The sequence below is a fragment of the Anguilla rostrata genome, chromosome 5, assembly GCF_018555375.3.
Source record: "Anguilla rostrata isolate EN2019 chromosome 5, ASM1855537v3, whole genome shotgun sequence".
NCBI classification, from domain to species: Eukaryota; Metazoa; Chordata; class Actinopteri; order Anguilliformes; family Anguillidae; genus Anguilla; species Anguilla rostrata.
Window position 1 is genome coordinate 8,641,659 of NC_057937.1, and position 23,462 is coordinate 8,665,120.

General features: G+C 40.1%; 2 long non-coding RNA genes across 2 annotated transcripts; both read right to left on the reverse strand.

Annotated features, from left to right (window-relative positions):
• Positions 1-12,093: 12,093 nt before the first annotated feature.
• On the reverse strand, positions 12,094-16,633 carry LOC135254637 (uncharacterized). The gene is made up of 3 exons (XR_010329936.1): positions 16,489-16,633; positions 12,960-13,033; positions 12,094-12,838 (listed from the first exon to the last, which is right to left on the reverse strand). It is a non-coding gene; the product is annotated as an uncharacterized LOC135254637 (long non-coding RNA).
• Positions 16,634-19,882: 3,249 nt separating this feature from the next.
• LOC135254635 (uncharacterized) lies at positions 19,883-23,301 on the reverse strand. Its single transcript, XR_010329934.1, has 5 exons — positions 23,097-23,301; positions 22,522-22,718; positions 21,815-21,879; positions 21,284-21,450; positions 19,883-20,226 (listed from the first exon to the last, which is right to left on the reverse strand). It is a non-coding gene; the product is annotated as an uncharacterized LOC135254635 (long non-coding RNA).
• Positions 23,302-23,462: the final 161 nt, after the last annotated feature.

A 23,462-nucleotide genomic window follows, 5' to 3' on the forward strand; every position in this document is an offset into this window, starting at 1 on the left:
GCAGACATAATTATGACAGACATTAATTAAAAAATCTATTAATAGATTTTGGCACACCTACAAGGAAACCTTACAAAGGGAGAGTCATGTGGTTAGAGTTCCAGGTGAAAACGGACAGCAGTCATTGATAATGCTTTGGGAATGGAGAGCTTTGGCAACTTCAAAATGTTTAATTTAAATTAAAAATTTTTTAATGGAATGGACACGTAGTTCGCATCTCCTTTTAATGACCTGCATGCTTTGGCATTTTGCGAAGGGTTTGATTTTGTGCTTGCCCTTATGTATTTGAATATATTGGGGTAACACCCCCTCCCTGTCTCGAATCAAGTCATACAACATGTAGCACATTGCTTTCCCCAAAGCCGGTCAAAACAGAAACTGAAGGTCTGATCGTCCGTCTCGTTGCCATGGAAGCGGCTGTCAATCAGATGCTTGGCCGAGCAAGGCATTCCTGCCATTGTAGTAATTTTAGTTTAGTTTTTATTATGATGGAAGAAAAAAAGAAAAAAAACAACACAATTTTCTGTCAATGCTATACCGTTTCTAAATGTGTTTGTTTGTTTGGATCATGGTAAATAACTACATTGATGATCAATGATATTAAGACATATTTTTTACAGAATTTTGAAGGGACATCCCCCCCTGGATAACACTAGATTCAGATAACATCTGCGGACTACAATATGAAAGAGTGGGCATAATGTGATTAACTTACAAGAAAGATCCAGACCCTACGCAGAGACTAAATTACTATACTAGCTTTACTAAATGGTAACAATTAGCAATCTTGTTGAAAGGGTGTATAACAAAACAGTCCTTAAGACTTTAAGCACACTTTAAGCACATTGCCACACAGGCCACACAAAAGGATTAAGTACATGATCATCATATTGTGTTTGACATAGCTCTATTAATACACAACAACAACAAAAAAGTGCCACTCTGAACAAAGGGAGGAATTGCCAAAGTGTTGGCTGTTTTAATATGCAAACCATTCCACACACGCACACATGTGCATACCACGCGCTCTAGATTAGCTCTGCGTCAGTGAGTGTTGCACAACATTGGACGAACTACAATTTCCCTTGAGGCAAGAGGAAAAAAAATAATTCCCATCATGAATTACTGGGGGTTTATTTTTAACAACGAATTGTCAGAAGAAAAAAAAAAAAGAATTGCATACCTTCACTAGACTTCGCTGAACTGGTCCTTTGAGAATAAAGTTGTTGAACTCTCTGTTATAAAACATAATTTATTTTTTATAACAGAGAATTGTATAATTTTTCCAATTTTTTGAGTGTACAATGCATTTACTCATTGCCTACATTTAATGCCTCCTTTTTTTGCTCATCTTTGTCAAGGGTGCTCATACCTTTGAGGAGCACTGGGTGATATATAGGTTATTCCAGGATACAAAGACCTTCTCAACATGCAAATATGTTTTAGAGGTTAGGGTGTGTGAATTCTTTAAGTCCTTGCCATACCTCAGCTGGTTTCATGAGTGTTGTTTATTTCCTTGTAACAGTTCCAAGCCAACACCCTGACACAGGTGATCAAAGTGAATGCAGATGATTGTGACCATAGAGAAAAATATAAATAGATACATAAACAACAACAACAACAACGACAACAACAATAATAATAATAATAATAATAATACATGTTTCAATTTTCATTTCCTTGATTTGTGTATACTTGAAATAAGTAGTTATGGTAAAATGACAAACAACCAAATAAACCAAAGCATTCAAAAAAGCAGCACCTTCACAAAAACAGGGCAAATAACTTATCCTGACAATGAAAAAAACTTTTTGATTGATTAAGAAGCAGCATTATAATTATTGATATTATTGGTATTAATTTAAAAGACAATACCAGCCGCACAACTTAGATAACACAACTAAATGAATTATATATATAATGACCAATGACCATACATAAAATCCATGGTTTGGTCTAGATCCCTTAGTTCCAGTGAAGGCTACTCTTAATGTTAAAGCATACAACCACATTTGAGATGATTCTGTGCTTCCCCAGCAGTTTGGGGAAGTCCCTAAAACTTTTCTTAGCTGATTTTGTATGGCTGAATGCTATCCTGAAAATATCCTAATCTTGTCAAAATCCGATTGTTCTTTGGGTTCTGACATAAATAAATAAATAAATAAATAAATAAATAAATAAATAAATGAATAGAGAGAGAGAGCGAGAGAGAGAGAGAGAGAGAGAGAGAGAAATCAGGCTGGCACAGCACCCCATCAGAAGTCCCACACCAATCCCCTTAAAAAGGCGTTGTCTGCTCACTCATTTGTTGGGAATCCAACTAGCCTTGCGTTGTGCGTTGCCTTGCTATTTTTTCCACTATTTCCCTATAGTTGTTCCACTATTTTCCCCCCAGTGTTTTCTCGTGTCCTCCTGATTATTGTGACGCTACCGGGCTCTGATGCGCTAAATAAAGTATAGTCAACCCATTCAGTCTCTCCTGCCCTATAGTCTACTGTTCCTCAAATTGTTCTGGATTAATTTTAATTTATAAAAAAAAAAATGCCACGCAACAGCAAGTGCCGTGGTGATATCTTGATATTAGAAGAAAATACAACCGTTTCAATTTTTGGCCAAAGCAAACAATCAATTTCCCATGATGCCTTGCATTCTCTCTCTTATTTTGTCCAATGGCTCATCTAAGAACTGGTAACTTTTGTCCATTTTGACCCACAGATATTCCAGGCCACGCCTATCTTTGACACCAAAAGTGGCACTGATTGGCCCATAGGGGGCACTATAATAAGTCTAAGGCTCAGCCCGGTGTCCCGCTTCTCTGGACTAATCAAATAATTTAGCCTTTATGATCCGTTTTGTCCATTCCTTGTCATTCAGTGTAACCCGGTCAATTTCTGCCATGCAGCTATATTTATTCTTATTCTTATTCTTATTCTTATTCTTATTCTTATTCTTATTCTTATTCTTATTCTTATTCTTATTATTGTTTACCTCCTTGCTTCCTCTCCTTGCTTCCTTTTCCAGTATGAAAGGTCAAACGGGTCGAAACATTTGTGAAACAGACGGCTGGAATCACGCGTTATCAACGGGGTGCATTCAAATCGCAGTAAAATTTGCCCAGCTTCATGCAAATTCTGTGGTCCTTGAATTACACATTTAAACGAACTCACCTGGGCATCATATCATAACACTGTGTGTGATTTTGAAAGAGCTCCCAGCCAAGAGAATTTGCCATTCACTTTGTTATTTTGACATGTTTTTAATCATCATTTTTCTTTAAATACTGTAGATATGCAAATAACCTATTCACCGAACCATGGATTCAATATCTAAAATTATCTTCATATTACAATATATAGATTTCTCAGGTTAATGTGGTTGGCATGCTACTTTATTTGAGGATCATATAGTGCAGAGCCATAATTATCAATAGGTAAGGTATGTCCATTCCTTCATTTAACAAGAATCATCTCTAGCAAAACGAATGCTCAAAAAACAAATAAGATAAGGGCAATATGGCATCACTTGAATGAATGATAAGCATTTTCCATTTCAATAATTTAATCAGTGCCCTCCAAAAATATGGTAACAGTAAAGTAATATTTGTAATTTTGACTTGAGCTCAGAGGATAAATATGAGAAAAAGCCCTTACCAAAGCAAAGGAAAGCTAAAAGTGTGTAGAGAGGAAGGGACAGACCCTCATCCAAAGTATATAAGACAAATCAACATGACATCACAACAATAACCAACTTACTTCCAGGTGTATAATGCCTGGATTTTTGCCAGAGCCATAGTGCTGTGATGCTCTATGCATGACCAAGGTATGAGATCAAGAGAACAATTTTTACTTTGTAACAATTACATCTTCAGATAAAACTTCAAGCAGCAATTAAGGGAATTACACACATTGCATAGGTCACAAATGCATTTGCAAAAAATCGAAAAACTCCTGTTGCCCTTTCATATCCTCCCCCTGTATGTGAGGAGTGAGGTTTTTACATGTCTTGATAGATTGTGTAGGTCCCAGACCTGGGTCAAATACGTATTTGTTTTGGATTCAAATTATTTTCTGTGCCCTATTGCTCTTACCTGGTGTAATTGAGCCTGCCAATATGACCAAAAAGGCGAGGCTCTGAGCCCAGTACCGTGAGCAAGGGCAGTGGTAGGAGTATACCCGACCTATTTTGGTGTGGGGAGAAAACCGGAGTACCAGGGGAACACCCCACACGAACACGGGGAGAACGGGCAAACTCCACGCAGGGAGCAAGTCATAACTATGGGACACAAAGTCCTAACTTACGACTGCTTGTCTCATAATTATTACTTAGTGTTCCATATTTATGACTTAGCATATTTATGACTCAATTTAGCAATAAGAGGGCAAATGTTGATTGAATCCCAGCCAATGTGAAGTGGAACAGTTTATATGAGAAACACTCCTTAATTTTAGACGGAGTGACATTGTTGAGTGTGGCCTAGCATGCATTGTTAAAACTCATCAAGAGCCGCACAGTTTCTTGATGCTGGAGCTGCACCGGCGAATGGGTAGGCTACACAAATGCTTCTGCAATCAGGTGTGGTTGCATTATTTTATTATTATTCTGCTAGTTTCCCATTCATACCCAATCTCCTTTTTTATTCATTTACTTACTAATTTCTTATTATTTATTACCTGGGACATATGACTGATTGTACTGGTTCTCTGGCATAGCAGGAAATCACAAGATGAAGGCAACAAAGATCTACAAAAGAATGAGAAAAAACCACTGGTTGTGTGTTATGCACCTGCATACCATACAACACCCAAACAATTCCTCTCAGTTCCCAGATTCAAATCTACATGAGAGAGAGAGAGAGAGAGAGAGAGAGAGAGCGCGAGAGGAAATGCAAAGTTATACAAATACAGTAAAATGGCTGCTCTCCATGACTATTAATATTAGACATGGTCGCAGGGAAGAAGACACGTTTATCTGACTCCATTAACCTGTAATGTGGATGTTTGTGTGATTATGGATTTGCATATACGTGTATTGACTGGGGTGTGCTAAGGCTTGTACCCCGGAGGGCAAGACTATCTACCGGATTAATCTATTTGTTCACTGACGTTAAGACCGTCTACCCGAGCAGGTAAAGGTGCTACTCATCTGGGAATCTTGCAAATAATGTTTCTGAACCATGAAAAAGCAACTTTAACCAGAAAAATATGTTTTTCCGGGTACTGAATCTAAGATCTATCCCAGGGAGCCTTAACTAAGGTTACTCCATCTGGTTAGTGTAAATATCCCAGACTATGACCCCTCTATTATTTATATAAAATAACAATAGGCTTTATCTGGACACTGACTCAAACAGCTATCTTGGAGCAGCTGCACTTCCAGCTGGTGAACCTATGCCCTGGAGGGAACCCGATTACAGTGTTACCCCAGAACTGCATATGATCAATACATTGACTGGTCCTCGCAGAGATGTACCCCTGTGTCAGTGTATAGGAGACACTTTGTTGCTCTGGTCACCAACTGTGAACACATTACCTCTGTGAGCTCTTGAACAACAAACAATGTTTTGACATAGGTACTTGACCAAACTTAAGTGTGGGTATTTTTTCCTTCATCTTTTATTTATTTATTTTGTTTGGCACGGTATTTGAGTTTTGCATGCCAGACAACCTGTCCAACAACATCACAGAGAACAGTTATGGAATTGGTCCAAGAAAATAAAACCAGTGAATTCCACTATGCAGTCGTGGAGTAAGAAAATAAAACTGAAGTTCTTGCAGTGCATATTTTGCCTGTTTAGGCCCAGCAGAAAAAAGTGCGTTGGATAACAAAAACATGTTGTAGTGTAAAGATTTTGTTTTTTATTTTTTTTTTTTTATTGAATGTCCCTTTGCCCTGTGATAGATTGGTGGCCTGTCCAGTGTGTATTCCTGCCTCTTTCCCAATGAACGCTGCCATAGGCTCCAGTGCCACCCCCAGGTGGTGCTGCTAACAGGACGAATGATTATGCAGCTTATTCGTGTTTTTCAGCTTGTGGATCATCCGGCAGTTAAAATATCGGTGTGTCTATTTGCACCCGGGTGAGAATAGTCACACGGCAGCTATTTGGCTATTTACACACAGCCCCCTCACCCCCCACCCCTCGGCTCCACAAAGCCCAACAAGCTGTGGCTCTGGCCACTTACCGGTTGTGTTAACAAGTTTGTAAGTCCCGGTTCTGAAGCACAGCATGCTACGACTTGGGATCGGAGTTAATGTGAGTCCATGTGGTGGTCCCTGATGCCCGCTACTGGGTGGCAGAGACTGTCAGACTTGGTCCGGCCTCATGGAAACACCCCCTCACCTTTGTCCCTTACGCGGTGCAGCAGATCAGGACTCTGATGCTGTTTCTAAAATATACATACAGTACATTTACACATACAGTATTTAATGTGTGCCCGGGTGCAAATAGCATTGTTGGCTACGGACACCTGGGTGCTGGTCTCTACCATGCTATATACACCCGGGTGTAAATAGCCACATTGGCTATATTCCACCCCGGGTGCAAACAGCATTGTTGGCTACGGGCACCTGGGTGCTTGTCTCTGCCATGCTATATACACCCGGGTGTAAATAGCCACATTGGCTATTCCACCCGGGTGCAAATAGCATTGTTGGCTACGGACACCTGGGTGCTAATAGCATCTGCCTTAAAATATACAATACAAGCAAATAGAGGTATTTGTCTGGTACTGTCTATGCATTTTAAAAGCTGCTGAGGTCACTTCCCCGTGCTGCTGATGAGCGTTTCTAGACTAATTCCTCAGAACCTTACAATCCAATTTGAAACCTGCTGTCAACACGATTGCAGTCCCTATGATTGAAGATGCTTCACATTGGCTAAAATGCTTGATAAAAACATCACGTAACAGAAAGTTACGGTCTGTAAAGTTGATATTTTTTGAAGGCACTTCATACATATAGTCTGCATTGTATCCTTTTGTGGAATATTGCATTTCTTATTTATAATTTATCAATTATTTATAACTGCAGTGCATTCTAATATGTTCATTTTTTTGTGTCTGAGAAAAAAAGGTATTATAGGTATTTTTCTACCTATAAGATTCTACCTTGTTAAAATTTAACTTCTTCATGTACTCACAGCACAAAGTTTAGTTCAATGAATGTATTCACTATATGATGATTTTTTGTTCTGGCCCTTATTTACTTACTTATTTACTTATTTACTAGAATTAATTTTTTAAATAAAATATTTCGTTCAAGTGATGTACACAAAGTGTGCACATAGGCCCTTTGTGTTATGTAGATTATTTTCTGATGGGTTGGTGTTTTCTTGCATGTTTTAGTAAAGTTAATTATTGCTTAATGTGGTGGAAACTCAATAGACTTGCAAGTAAATAAGGGCCAGAACAAAAAATCATTGCCAACTACAAAACTACTGCAATAAATTGTTTGTTAAAATTTATGTGTTCTGCCTTCACTTTCAAAAATATGAATATTTGCCAATGATCTCCATTCCCAAAGCATTATCGAAGGCTGCAGTGCATTTTCACCGGGAACTCCATCCACACGACTTCTTTACACGTGAACAGCTTCATTGTGGCTGTGTCAAAATGTTTAAATAGTTTTATAATATACATTTTATAAATATCATTTAATAAATATGTGATTTATTTATTTATGTCTGTCAAGATTTAACCTTTATGTAGCCTGAATCTGGGAGGTAATCTGAGATTCCGTTTCTCTTATATAGTCAAAAACAAGCAATGAAAAGGAAATGCCTAGGCAACCAGGCATTGGCAATGTTGGGAATGATTAAGGAGCCAGATGTAGAATGCTGGGATGAGGACATGACCAGTGCATTAGGGATAAAATTTTACTCTGTCAAAATGAGTGTGCAGGAATATGTAATAGCCACAGTGCATCACGCATTTGGCATATTGTCTAATCTGAAAAACACCACTGCCACTCAAGACTATCCCCATCGCTGCACTGGGGCAATGGAAATTTACTTCCAATGGAGGGGTCCAATGGGAGGATGTCCAGATCTCACCAAAACATGGGGGGCCATTATAATTTGTCATTGTGATTTATGTTTTCCTCCTTCCTAAAGGGGGAAGCTAGCCTGTCATACACATGGACGTTAAAATTAAAATATTTCTATGAACCCCCCTCAGATTTGCTTCAGGTGACCTCGCAACATCAAAGATGGCATCGTAAAAAACGTTATGTCTCCGACAATGGCCGACGCATTGGCTGTCAAATCTTCCCTCTGGTTTTTATCGATGTGGCCACTGCACACATTGTTCTAAGTCACAAAATACCAGCACAAAATATTTTGTGAATAAAATGACCATTAAATGACCTCTATGTATAAGCTATATGTATACGCTATACATTTCATAGGTGATGACAGTCAAGTGCCTTTAGTTCTCTAAAAGAAACAGCCACACATAAATTTATCTGAATAACATTTATTTAAATAAATATGTTGAGCAATCGCATATCACATCATTCACGTTTTTCAAATTAGTTCAAAGATACAGTATGTAACAAGCTAAGAACACAAGGACAGTTTAGACTTATCATGAGGTAAGAAGAAATACATTACAAAGGAGCAGTTTTTTTTTTGTATGTTTGGCTTCCAAGTTTAAAAGCTCTTTTCGTTGTAGTAGAAGTGATGATCATAACGAGCAAGCTGAATGTTAGTCTAGAGAGGCACTCTTCCAGAAATCAAATTAGCCTCATAGAGTAGCACCAAGGGTCCAAAATCATAAAGGCTGGTATTTCTCTGGCTAAAAATGAGGCAGCTTCGTGTCTGTTGACAGAGAGTAAATGACCAGAATAAGAGGAAACAGAAAAGTGATGACTTCTTGGGGTTTGTTTGTTGCCATGGCACCGCTTGTTGTAGCGCTGATAGTTGTTGTTGTTGTGGGAGTGTTCGGATTTTCTGTTTTAAGACAAAAGTAGAACAATGAGTGTTTTTGTGCGAAAACAAATAAATATCAAAGACAGGTTGCATTACTAAAGAAAATGATGAAAACATGCATTTGATAAATTAATGTCTGCAGTAACAGCCATGTGCCACCTCTAACCCAATAGTCGAAAGATGTAAGTACTACTCAGAGAGGTGATGGATATTATTATTATTATTATTATTAGTAGTAGTAGTATATGAATATATCATATATATCATGATTTTGTGTGATCAGCCCAGAGATTAAGTTTAATGTGCAAGGCAATACTATTAGCAAAAACACAAAAATGTATCAACATTAAATATATTATTAATAATAATAATAATAATAATACTCCAGAACAATTCCAAGTTTGCTTATTTGACACTGCATAGAAGAGGGGCAAACGAGTATGATTGAGTGAAAAGTGAAGGACTAACCGGCATTAATGCTGCCTGGAACAGCATCTAGATTGGCGGTTGAATTATTAATGGACTGCCTGAGGACTGTTGCTGCCTGGTCAGCGTTTGGAACAACAGTTTTGTTCTGGAAGATCAGATTTGTCTCCACCTGTACAGTATCTGCGCGGGGGAAAGAAGATCCACGGCTGTTCATGTGAAGGGAGGGGGGAGAGAGAGGGAGGGAGAGGGAGAGAGGGAGAGAGAAAGAGTGGTGGTGAGGGAAAGACAAAGAGAAAAGGGGGACGAAAGGAAAGAGCAGAAGGAAGGGAAAGAGAAAGTTAGGCAGGTTAGACGAGAAATGTTTTCCTATAAAGCACCATGCTCGCATGGTCCTTCTAGCACCACAATCTCAAAGCAACTCAGTAGAAAATGCGGGAACAGCATGAATATCAATATCTCATTCTGGGGCAGTAACTGCAGCAGTAACCCACATGAATGTATCATGAAGCATCTGGGCCCTGTGCAAATGCAGTCTCTGTGGGCCTCCTTCCCAAAACAAGCATTCTAGTCCAGACCCCCCCACCCCCAACCAGCTCCACAAACTTCAACTCCCCTGGTAACCCATCATCACGGTAATGGCTGTATTCACTCTTACCTGAAACGTGCAACATTACTCCGGCGGTATCTTCGCCCAAAGGCATTCCCGTACACACGATTCAACTGTGTAAAAAAAAAAAAAAAAAGGTCAGAACATATACATGCATGCAGTTTAGGAAAAGTAACAGCCATAAAATATGTTTTAAGTATAGAATAATTAAGTAAATGCAATGAAAACACAAGATATCATTAAATGGTGGATAGCATGAGCATTCTGGGTGTCAAACCACGCGTAGTAGCAGGAAAAATCTCACCCAAAACATGTAACACATCCACAAAAAGAAGTGGCAAAGTTAAGGGCAAATGTCTATTGAATCCAAGGGCTCCCCTGCATTTAGTCAAATGCATTTAGTCATGTGACCACTATAATGGATGATGTAATTGAATCAAACCAAAACAAACCTTCCCGAATTTATCTGGCACCAAATTTATCTGGCACACAGTGTTAAGTAACTTGAGCCTGATAAAGCAACTTAAAATGACTTTTCACTCAGTGATTAATATCATTGTTTCTGCATCTTATTACATATGGCCAAGTGACTTTGGTGAGATCCAAGCATTCATTACAAAACAATGAATTTGAGATCTTAAATAGGGAATTACATCTTTCTCTTTTGCAAGTAGGATCTCTTGAATTATTTGATCTACGATTCATACTGAATATTTATCAGATATTTCCACTTGTTGTAGTGCTATTCATTTCTTGAATGTGGTTTCACGTATTAGACAGGGGAAGTGGAACCTGTACGTCTCTTTTAAGAATACAGTCATTTAGCCCAGACACAAATCTGAATTCTGACTTAAAGGAGACAAAATTCTGACGAGTGGTGACAGATTACCTCCGTGGTTACATTCTGTGATAGCTGCTTGAATTCATTGGAGCTCTGGTTTGCCAATGGTTCTGTAAAGGTTCTAAACAGCCTGAAATTCAGGGTTAGGACGCCCTCATCTCCTGATGGTGGATTTGTGGAGGCTGAGGTAGATGGAACCGTGGCTGGTGGCACTGGTGGTGATGTTGGACGTGCAGTAGGTGCCCTGGTGCTAGTGGTTTGAGCTATGGTCGAGAGAGAGAATGCATACATTTTAAGGCGGTGCCATCATCAGATCTACAACCGTGACTTTTCTATGCTCCAGCAGTATTTACTGAATAAAATTTCAAAAAGCTACAAGTGAATTTTCCTTTCTTAAAAGTGAGTACAGCCTGTGAGGGCAAAGGAAGGAGGAGGAGAGGGGTTTATGGAAAATTCCACTGGAAAACTCAAAATGCAGAGAAGGAGAAATTAAGAATATCTCACATTTCCAAATGAGAGATATTCTAATATTCTAATAGAGATAATTTACTATAGATATATATATACTATAATAACATTCTCTGCATGATTAGCTTGTGCATCTTCCATTTGTCATTTGATCATTAAGGGGTAAATTAAAAGACTGATTGCTGTTAATACAACATCATATTGCTTGACTTGTCACATACCGGTACCAGTGGCTGGAACAGTGGGGGCTGCAGTTGCAGTAGTGGCTACAATTGCAGTGGGAGCTGCAGTTGCAGTGGGGGCTGCAGTTGCAGTAGGGGCTGCAGTTGCAGTGGGGGCTGCAGTTGCAGTAGGGGCTGCAGTTGCAGTAGGGGCTCCAGTTGTCGGGGCTGCAGTTGCAGTGGGGGCTGCAGTTGTCGGGGCTGCAGTTGCAGTAGGGGCTCCAGTTGTCGGGGCTGCAGTTGCAGTAGGGGCTGCAGTTGTTGGGGCTGCAGTTGCAGTGGGGGCTGCAGTTGCAGTAGGGGCTGCAGTTGCAGTGGGGGCTGCAGTTGCAGTAGGGGCTGCAGTTGCAGTAGGGGCTCCAGTTGTCGGGGCTGCAGTTGCAGTAGGGGCTCAGTTGCGTGGGGCTGCAGTTGCAGTGGGAGCTGCAGTTGCAGTGGGGGCTGCAGTTGCAGTAGGGGCTGCAGTTGCAGTGGGGCTGCAGTTGCAGTAGGGCTGCAGTTGCAGTAGGGGCTCAGTTGTAGGCTGCAGTTGCGTGGGGCTGCAGTTGCAGTAGGGCTGCAGTTGTTGGGGCTGCAGTTGCAGTGGGGCTGCAGTTGTGGGGCTGCAGTTGCAGTAGGGGCTCCAGTTGTCGGGGCTGCAGTTGCAGTAGGGGCTGCAGTTGTTGGGGCTGCAGTTGCAGTGGGGGCTGCAGTTGTCGGGGCTGCAGTTGCAGTAGGGGCTGCAGTTGTTGGGGCTGCAGTTGCAGTAGGGGCTGCAGTTGTTGGGGCTGCAGTTGCAGTGGGGGCTGCAGTTGTCGGGGCTGCAGTTGCAGTGGGGGCTGCAGTTGTCGAGGCTGCAGTTGCAGTGGGTGCTGCAGTTGTTGTAGGGGCTGCAGTAGTTGCGGCTAGAGTTGTTGTTGGAGCTACAGTTGTCGGGGCTGCAGTTGTTGCAGCTACAGTTTTTGTTGGAGCTGCTGTTGTTGGGGCTGCAGTTGTAGTGGGGGCTGCAGTTGTAGTTTTGGCCACAGTTGTTGTTGGAGCTACAGTTGTTGGAGCTACTGTTGTTGCGGCTACAGTTGTTGTTGGAGCTGCTGTTGTCAGGGCTACAGTTGTAGTTGCGGCCACAGTTGTTGGAGCTACTGTTGTTGGGGCTACAGTTGTTGGAGGTGCAGTTGTAGTGGGGGCTGCAGCTTTAGTTGTGGCCACAGTTGTTGTTGGAGCTACTGTTGTTGTGGCTACAGTTGTTGTTGGAGCTGCTGTTGTCGGGGCTGCAGTTGTAGTTGCGGCCACAGTTGTTGGAGCTACTGTTGTTGGGGCTACAGTTGTTGGAGGTGCAGTTGTGGTGGGAGCTACAGTTGTAGCAGAAGCTGCTGTTGGAAGAGTAAAAAAATATTTTCATTATTTATTAACATTATAATTTACTATAAAGAAAAATCTTATTATCACCATTCACTATTTATGTGCTATATATGGATTTACCAATTCACTTACCAATTAAAAGGAACAATAGAATCAGGTTTCGTCCTTTCATCTTAAATTTATCTTTTGAAATTGATACAGCGAATCTAAAAAATAAAAAAAAAACAATTAGTCAATGTAGTCATCAATATAAGCATCATTTCAGAGATAAGAACTAATGTTATCAGTTCAAGAAAACAAGAAATAAACTAAATGAATAGGAAATTCAAACAACTGACATTCAGCTCAATTAATTGTTTAGATCATTTAAATCATTCTTATGTTTCATTTCACAATTAGGTTGGAAGAAAACTAAATTATAATTATGAAATAACTGAAAACAATTTGAAAAAAGTTCAATTATGGGAGCCGGTCATTAAACCTATTGAAGATGTAGTTTTACCTGCAATCTAGAACCATGTACAGGGCTGTGTCATTCAGCTATGGTTTCTGCAGTCACTTAATTCTTAATTTAATCCTAGTGAACTAGTCTATACACGAATGACTCCGTGTGGAAAATGACTCAGCCTCAAGAGAATCAGCCGCAAACTGGATTTTAAAACTGCTAAAGGGCCCCTCATTCTGATGACAGAACTCTACATCAAGGAGCTTCTCCAATCCACTTCAAGAATCAGTTTTAAAAGAACCTGAACAAAGTACTTCTCGATATCTAGCTTCTGCTTAGCCTGGAGACACCAAGTCTTTTGTGAGGCTAACAAAAAGGTCTGTGAAAAAGATATTTCTACAAGTGTAGCTTCTTATCAGTCATAGAATGAACACTAATAAGCAATAAACATTTTTTTCAGACTAGCCAAATGTATATGTGTTCCAATATTTTTTTCCTTTTTTTCTCACAATGTTTCACAATGGTGAAACTTTTTTTTTTTTTTTTTTTTAATAGAAATTTGAGTGACAAAGCCTTTCAGTTTTTATTTTTAGCAACCCAACCTGCACAGAATAAGATCTTCAAGAAAGACAAACTGAGCTGGGATAATTATAACAGCTTGTGGTGAAGCTACTCCCTGGAAAAGTAGTCTGTCCCCTCTGTAGCATATAGAATGCTCAAAAAACAGCAGTGGGAAAAATGGCTTCACTTCGATGAAGAATAACCATTTCTCATTTCAAGCATTAACATCCTGTCAAATGGTTAGTCCTGAAAACTTCTACTTTATGGAATCACTCAGTATATCCACGGAAAAATACTCAAACTTCTGACAGGTGTTGAATGACAAGAGCAGAAGAGAGAAACAAGTGTGATGACTACTCAATAAACAAATATTTTTAATATATATAAACAGAATCAGGTCCATAAATATTTGGACATTGACAAAATTATTGTTATTTTAACTGTCTACCACAGCATATTGGAGCTGAAATTAAATGATAATATGAGCTCAAAGTGCAGATCTTCAACTTTAATCTGAAGGTATTTACATCCAAATCGGATGAACGGTGTAGGAATTACAGCACTTTTTATATGTGACCCCCCCCCCCACTTTTTAAGGGACCAAAGGTAATTGGACAATTGGCTGCTCAGCTGTTCCATGGCCAGGTGTGTGTTATTCCCTCATTATTTCATTTACAAGTAAGCAGATAAAAGGTCTAGAATTGATTTCAAGTGTGGCATTTGCATTTGGAATCAGTTGCTGTTAACTCTCAATATAAAGTCCAAAGAGCTGTCACTGTCGGTGAAGCAAGCCATCATTAGGCTGAAAAAAACAAAAAACCCATCAGAGAGATAGCAAAAACATTAGGTGTGGCCAAATCAACTATTTGGTACATTCTTAAAAAGAATGGTTAGCTCAGGAACACCAAAAGGCCCAGAATGGACAATGACCTGAAGCATACTGCAAAAGCAACCAAAGACTATTTTAAGGCGAAGAAGTGGAATGTTCTACAATGGCCAAGTCAATCACCTGACATGAATCCAATTGAGCATGCATTTCACTTGCTGAAGGCAAAACTGAAGAACAAGCAGGAGCAGGACTAGAGGTCTGGCAGAGCATCAACAGGGAAGAAACCCAGCGCCTCGTGATGAGTATGGGTTCAAGACTTCAGGCAGTCAACCAAGTATTCAAAATGACAATTTAATTTATGATTATTTTAGTTTGTCCAATTACTTTTGCGTCCCTAAAACTGGGGAGGGGGGGGGGGGCTATGTATAAAAATGGTTAATTATTCTTATACATTGTTCATATATTTCAATAGTTCAATATTTTTGACAAAACCTTTAAATTAAAGCTGGAAGTCTACACTTAAATCACATCTTGATTGTTTCATTTAAAATCCATTGTGGTGGCATACAGAGCCAAAATGATGAAAATGGTGTCACTGTGCAAATACTCATGGACCTGATTAGGGCTGTCAAATTAACACATTCATTTCAATTAATTAATTAATTATAAAACAACGCGTTAAAAAAATAACGCAAATTAACGCATATAATATTATTTAATGTTCATGTTAATTAATTGATGTACCGATGTTACTGTAAGTTGCTGCGTGTTGAATAACACTACCTATATTGCCAAATAACCCAACCGTCGCATTTTGACACTCTGTCAAACCGACCCTTCAGCTGCAGTGGTCAGTGTGGCTCTGAGGCTCTGAGAGGAGTGCCAATTTCTAAACGACAAGAGAGCACTCAGGGTGCCACTGACACCACCGGAGTGAATTTACGAACACACCCTCACTGTATGTTGCACAAGTCCAACCGATGGTGCGTTAGTTGCGCATGTAAATAGTATGTTAAATAGTTAAACAAGCACGAAACCGTGCAAATCCACAGCGCACCTGTACAAAGTGTCATGAGTAAAACTTGGCTAACTCTATAGCTAGCTAGCTATGGCATGTCCTCACCTCTGTAATGGTATTTGTTGTCCATACATCTGTATTGGTTGCACGCCCTAAGTAGGTTAGCTAAAGTAGGCGAAACGCTAACATGTTAGGGTTTGCTAAAGTAACGTTAGGTGATAAAGTTGTGCTTAAAAATCTTGTGCCGTTCGAAGTGGTGATTTTGTGAGATGCACCTGCCTCCTACTAAATGAAGCACCAACTGCGCATGTGTCCCACCAAACATCCCTCTCAGGTCATCCGTGAGTGAATGAGTGAGTGACCACATGCATAGCAAAAGACTGTTATGGCCACATTGGTGCTTAAGTGATAAGCTTATGTTAACAATTGAAAAAAACTGTTATGGCCACATTTTAGGCTAAGTGATAGGCTTATGTTCAATGATAAAAAGACATGTATTTGGAAAAATGAATGGAAATAAAACAATTTATTGATTTCTAATGCCCTTTTTGATATGTCTATTCAATGCTTTACTCATATGCCACAATAATTTAATGTTTTTGAGTTGAAATATCTTCATTTGGGGGCTTTTCCAAGAAAATATTGATATATGCGATTAATTCTATTAATTAATTAGCATATCATGCAATTAATTTGATTAAAAATTTTCATCGATTGACAGCACTAATATATATATGTGTATATATATATATATATATATATATATATATATGTGTGTGTGTGTGTGTGCATGTATATTCACACTTACCTTGTCCTGAGATCCCTTTGAGGCATATAAATAAGTATATTAATATAGTCGCTTGCGTTCTATCTGGTTTTCAACTGAAATGATGGTGAAGCTGAAGCTTTTACTCTCTTTGTGTTGATGTTCCTCTAAAACTCCCTCTGTGCTTGTGAAATACATGCCTCAGTCCTTCCATACTTATAACATGACAGAATGACGTCAAATGGCAGAAAACCTAAATATGTTGACACACATTGGCAAATGGGAAAAAGACAAAAATAGACCGGGTCTCATGAATAATCTTTCCTTGTTGATTTTGCTTGCCACACCCTGTGACTTACAGAAAATGCTTTGTTCTCTTTACCCGGCAGCTGTGCTCTCCGATGCTGCCTTGCCGGAAGATAAGTGACACACCAAAATGCCAAAATTCTTGATCTGAGGGAGATAAACAGTTACCTGTGAATCTGTCTCAGGCCTAGCATTTGAGCCTCATACCCACTGTTATAAACTGGCTCAGGCTTGCAACGAAAGGGAGACACAGGCACAATTGAAGGAATAACAAAATAGATATTTATTAAAGAATATGCTAACTAAGTACAAAAGAGTATCAGTATGTAAGCAGTTCATGGATGAGAGTGTATGTGCAGCATGAATGTTGTAAGGTGTAAAACAAAGAAAGGCTTCCAAACAAAAGAACAACCAGGTGGAGAGAGGAAAAAAAACTGGACGGAGGCATAGAACTTTAATGCCTGATACACACCGGGCCCAGGTGTGCCCCATTTCCACTGATGACCCTCCCCAGCTCCGCCCTGCCAGCTCTGCCCACCAATCCTGCAACATAGAGACAAGGAACCAACAACACGCAACGCAAGCAGTGTGGGGGAGGGTCGTCACACCCACTACCTATGATAAAATAGTTTATAAAGCTGAAGATTTACAGAATCAGTGCAAGTTCAGCAACTTGATAACAGGTACAGTGACAGGGCCTCACCTTGAAATCAAACCTGCATTTGAGTTACAACCCCCCTACAAGGAAGGAGTAACAATTTATAACACACGGACCATCTATAATGACCCCCATATTTTGGTAAGATGTTGGCACTCCTCCATTTTGACTAAGTAAATTATTACATTGTGCTACATCCATTAATATGCCAAATTTGTGGCTCATTGTGGCTCTTAAATACCCCTACACACTTATTTGGACAGAGTAGAATTTTATCCCTAAAGCACTGGTCATATCCTTATCCTAGCACTCTACATCTGGCTACCTAATCGTCACTAGCATCTAATTGCCTGGAAATTCCTTTCGTTCTCTGGGTTTTGACTTTAAAAGAAAACTTGAGTCTTGGTTTACCTCCCGGGCTGCATACGGAATAAATCATGACAGATATATATAAATAAATAAAGTTTTCTTTTAAAAAATCCACTGGTCTATACATTGTCTATTTATTTGGTCTTTTGAGAATAAAGCTGAACTCTCTGTTATAAAAGAATGCAATTTTTTTCCCATTTGATTGAGTGTACAATATTGCTCTTTGCCTATGTTGGTCATTTAATGCAGCTGTTTTTTCTCACCTTTATCAAGGGTGCCAGTAAACTTGGGGAACATTGGGTAATTTATTCCAGGGTATTAAAAGTTTTCACACCCTGCACGTACATTTTGGGGTGTGTGAATTCTTCATGTCATCGTCATTACCTAGCCGGTTATATGAGAGTGCTGTTTTCTTCCTTGTCACAGTTCCAGGCCAACGCCCTTACTCATGTGATGTTAAAACTGCCCCTCCATGGTTGAAAAAGCGTCGCTAAAGCATTGATGGCGAAAACGAGAGGAAGTGCCCTATTGGCTGCCGTTCACATGGGAAAAAAATGATTGAGTGCCCTCTAGGGTGCCCCTTCATGCAATAGATTATGATGATGTGCCCTCGAGAGAAAGAAAATTAGATTACGTGTCTTAATGAGTGCCCTTCTAGTGGAGAAAACGTGATGCAGTGCCCTGTAAGGCACCCTCACAATGGTCTAAACTTGACGTTCCCTATGGGTGCCCTTCCAATGGAAAAGTGTTCCATTATGAAGTGCCCTCTATGCCGCCCCTACATGACAGTGTCCCAAAGGTGTGTCCTTTCCAGTAGAGAAAATGGGATCCAGTGCTGTAAAGGGTACTCCTACAGGTGAGAAAACATCATGAAGTGCCCAATTAGGTCCTCCTCTAATGGAGAAGTACCCCTCCAGTGGATAAAATGTTATGCAGTGCTGTAAAGGGTGTCCCTACATGCGTGAGAATGTGGGGAAGTTTCCTAATGTATGCCCTTACAATGGAATAAACTTGGGGTTCCCTACAGGTGCCTTTCTGATGAAAAAAAACTCATGAAGTGCCCTCTTAGATGCCCTTCCAAGTGAGAAACCACGATGCATCATAGCTTTTTGTGCGCTGGTGGGGCCCCATGTTGTGCAGTAGCTGCCCTTTTTGTTTTTTCGCCCCTGCCCTTCAACAGCCTGAGTCTGCCACTGATTTCGGTGTCACCCCCCTCTGATGATGTCACCCGGTGCGGTCCGCACCCCCTTAGTGACGCCTCTGAATAAGTGTTCTCTTCTTCAACATGTCCATGTCTTTAAAAAGTGTTACCTAAGTGCTTAGTTTGTATTCAAAATTCAAACATTTGCTTTTGCAGTATAGACCAAACATTGCATAACTGAAACCCCCAAAAATAAAAGGTCATTACAATGGTTTGATTTTTATCATTTATTTACAGATGAACTCCCACTGAAGCAATTACCCTTTGAGGCAGAACCTGGCACCTTGCTAATGCACCTTAAAATAATGAAAATAATTATTAAAAAATATTATAAGTGATAAAAATATTATTGTAATTAAAATCCTATAATATTATACAACTGTAGAATTGAAGAAAATGCAATTACCAATTATTTTACACAAACATGTCAGCACTCAAATGTGCGTAAGTGTGCTCTTGAGTGTGCATAGGTTCTGTTCTTACCTAAGAACAAATCCCAAATAAGAAAACATTGGTGAATGTCAGAATCTTCATGAAAACTGCGTAAGTGGGTTTTAAGAAGAAAATTCTTCTTAAGAACGGTTGGTGAATAAGGCCCATTGTCCACCAACAAAAATTATTTTCAGTGTGAATAAATGACCATTAAATGACCTCCATGTATAAGCTATACATTTCACAGGTGATGACAGTCAAGTGCCTTTAGTTCTCCAAACGAAACAGTCACACATACATTTATCATAATAACTTTATCTACATAACATCTGTTTTAATAAATATGTTAAGCAATCGCATATTACATCATTCACATTTTTCAAATTAGTTCAAAGGTACAGTATGTAACAATCTGAAAACACAAGGACTGTTTAAACTTATGATGAGGTAAGGAAAGACATTACAAAAAATGGGTGAAGGAGCAGTTTAATTTGTATATCCATCTGGCTTCCAAGTTTGAAAGCTCTTTTCCTTGTAGTACAAGTGATGATCATAACGAGCAAGCTGAATGTTAATCTAGAGAGGCACTCTTCCAGAAATCAAATTAGCCATCACAGAGTAGCACCAAGGGTACAAAATCATAAAGGCTCGTATTTCTCTGGCTAAAAATGAGGCAGCTTCATGTCTGTTGACAGAGAGTAAATGACCAGAATAAGAGGAAACAGAAAAGTGACGACTTCCTGGGGTTTGTTTGTTGCCATGGCACCGCTTGTTGTAGCGCTGATAGTTGTTGTTGTGGTAGTGTTCGGATTTTCTGTTTTAAGACAAAAGTAGAACAATGAGTGTTTTTGTGCGAAAACAAATAAATATCAAAGACAGGTTGCATTACTAAAGAAAATTATGAAAACATGCATTTGATAAATCAATGTCTGCAGTAACAGTCATGTGCCACCTCTAACCCAATAGTCGAAAGATGTAAATACTACTTAGAGAGGTGATGGATATTATTATTAGGGGTCCGAGCAGCGAAGCTTCTGGAACCCCATCGTATCTGTTAGGATTATTTTTATTATTCTTATTTTTCTCCGTGTCTGAGGCTCAGCAACCATAAGTCCTAGACCAACCAAATTTTGTGGGTGGGTTCCTATGGCCCCCCCACTACTCAGGCACTAAAAATCACCTAGGTTGGCCAGATAGTGGTGCTATAACAAAGGCTCATGCGTAAAAGGCCATAACTCCCACACCTGAAGTCAGAACCACACAAAACTTCATCGACCTATGCATCTGAATGTGCTCTACAACTTTGCTATTGGGGCCACCTATGTCTGCCATATTGTTTTCCCGCCATTTAGATTTTTTCTAAGTGTTACGACATGCCATCTAAGTGTTACGACATAGTAAATGCCTTTACGGCAAGCGGCTAGGAGACATCCATGACGACGCAACTAAGTAATCCGATGCCATCAGGTCTAGTTTGAAAAACAGGTTTTTTTACAGGGCTTTTTCTATTTTGGCCCAATCAGCAACAAATCGGATAAAGAGCCTCAGGGGAACAACCTGCATAAACGCAACATAAATGGGCCCAATCGGATAAACGGTATGGCCGCTGTCAACTGACGAACTTCTTGAACTTCGACGAAGCGCGTCTTTTATTATAAAATTGGCCGTAAGTCATCAATATTTTATACAATCATCATGATATTCAGCAGATATGTTGGGTGAAGACATCTGATGATGAGGAAAAAACCATTTTAAAATGGTTGAATGTGCAAAGCAATGGTACTGGCAAAAACACAAAAATGGATCAACATTAAATATATAAATAATATTAATAAGTATGATGTTACTTCAGTGAACAGTGACGAACTAACCTGCATTAATGCTGCCTGGAACAGCGTCTAGAAAGGTGGTTGAATTATTAATAGCCTGCCTGAGGACTGTTGCTGCCTGGGTAGCGTTTGGAACAACAGTTTCGTTCTGGAAGATCAGGTTTGTCTCCACCTGTACAGTATCTGCTCGGGGGAAAGAAGGTCCACGGCTGTTCATGTGATGGCGGGGGGGGGGGGGGGGGGGGGGGGGGGAGAGAGAGAGGGAGAGAGAAAAGGGAATGAAATGAATGAGCAGAAGGAAGTGAAAAAGATGGCAGGTTAGACAAGAAACAAAAGCGACTCAGTATAAAATGCGGGAACAGCATGAATATCCATATCGCATTCTGGGGCAGTAACTGTAGCAGTGACCTGCAGGATAGCATGTAGCAACTGGGCCCTGTACAAATGCAGTCTCTGTGGGCCTCCTTCCCAAAACAAGCATTCTAGTCCAGACCCCCCCACCCCCAACCAGCTCCACAAATTTCAACTCCCCTGGTAACCCATCATCACGGTAATGACTGTATTCACTCTTACCTGAAACTTGCGACATTACTCCGGCGGTATCTTCGCCCAAAGGCATTCCCGTACACACGATTCAACTGTGTAAAAAAAAAAAAAAAAAAGGTCAGAACATATACATGCATGCAGTTTAGGAAAAGTAACAGCCATAAAATATGTTTTAAGTATAGAATAATTAAGTAAATGCAATGAAAACACAAGATATCATTCAATGGTGGATAGTATGAGAATTCTGGGTGTCAAACCACGCGTAGTAGCAGGAAAAATCTCACCCAAAACATGTAACACATCCACAAAAAGAAGTGGCAAAGTTAAGGGCAACTGTCTATTGAATCTAAGGGCTCCCCTGCATTTAGTCAAATGCATTTAGTCATGTGACCACTACAATGGATGATGTAATTGAATCAAACCAAAACAAACCTTCCCGAATTTATCTGGCACCAAATTACAATGTTAAGTAACTTGGGCCTAATAAAGCAACTTAAAATGACTTTTCACTCAGTGATTAATATCATTGTTTCTGCATCTTATTACATATGGCCAAGTGACTTTGGTGAGATCCAAGCATTCATTACAAAACAATGAATTTGAGATCTTAAATAGGGAATTACATCTTTCTCTTTTGCAAGTAGGATCTCTTTAATTATTTGATCTACGATTCATACTGAATATTTATCAGACATTTCCACTTGTTGTAGTGCTATTCAGTGGTAAGAGATTACCTCCGTGGTGACATTCTGTGATAGCTGCTTGAATTCAGTGGAGCTCTGGTTTGCCAATGGTTCTGTAAAGGTTCTAAACAGCCTGAAATTCAGGCGTAGGACGCCCTCATCTCCTGATGGTGGATTTGTAGAGGCTGTGGTAGATGGAACAGTGGCTGTTGGACGTGCAGTAGGTGCTCTGGTGCTAGTGGTTTGAGCTATGGTCGAGAGAGAGAATGCATACATTTTAAGGCAGTGCCATCATCAGACCTACAACCGTGACATTTCTATGCTCCGGCAGTGTTTACTGAATAATATTTCATAAAGATACGAGTGAATTTTCCTTTCTTGAGAGTGAGTACAGCCTGTGAGGGCAAAGGAAGGAGGAGGAGAGGGGTCTAAGGAAAACTCCACTGGAAAACTCAAAATGCAGAGAAGAGGAAATGAAGAATATCTCACATTTCCAAATGAGAGATATTCTAATATTCAAATAGAGATCATTTAACATTATCTGCATTATTAGCTTCTACATCTTCCATTTGTCATTTAATCGTTAAGGGGTAAATTAACATCATATTGTTTGACTTGTCACGTACCGATACTAGTGGCTGGAACAATAGGAGCTGCGGTTGTCGGGGCTGCAGTTGCAATGGGAGCTGCGGTTGTCGGGGCTGCAGTTGCAATGGGAGCTGCGGCTGTCGGTGCTGCAGTTGCAATAGGAGCTGCGGTTGTTGGGGCTGCAGTTGCAATGGGAGCTGCGGTTGTCGGGGCTGCAGTTGCAATGGGAGCTGCGGTTGTCGGTGCTGCAGTTGCAATAGGAGCTGCGGTTGTTGGGGCTGCAGTTGCAATGGGAGCTGCAGCTGTCGGGGCTGCAGTTGCAATGGGAGCTGCGGTGTGGGCTGCAGTTGCAATGGGAGCTGCGGTTGTCGGGGCTGCAGTTGCAATGGGAGCTGCGGTTTTCG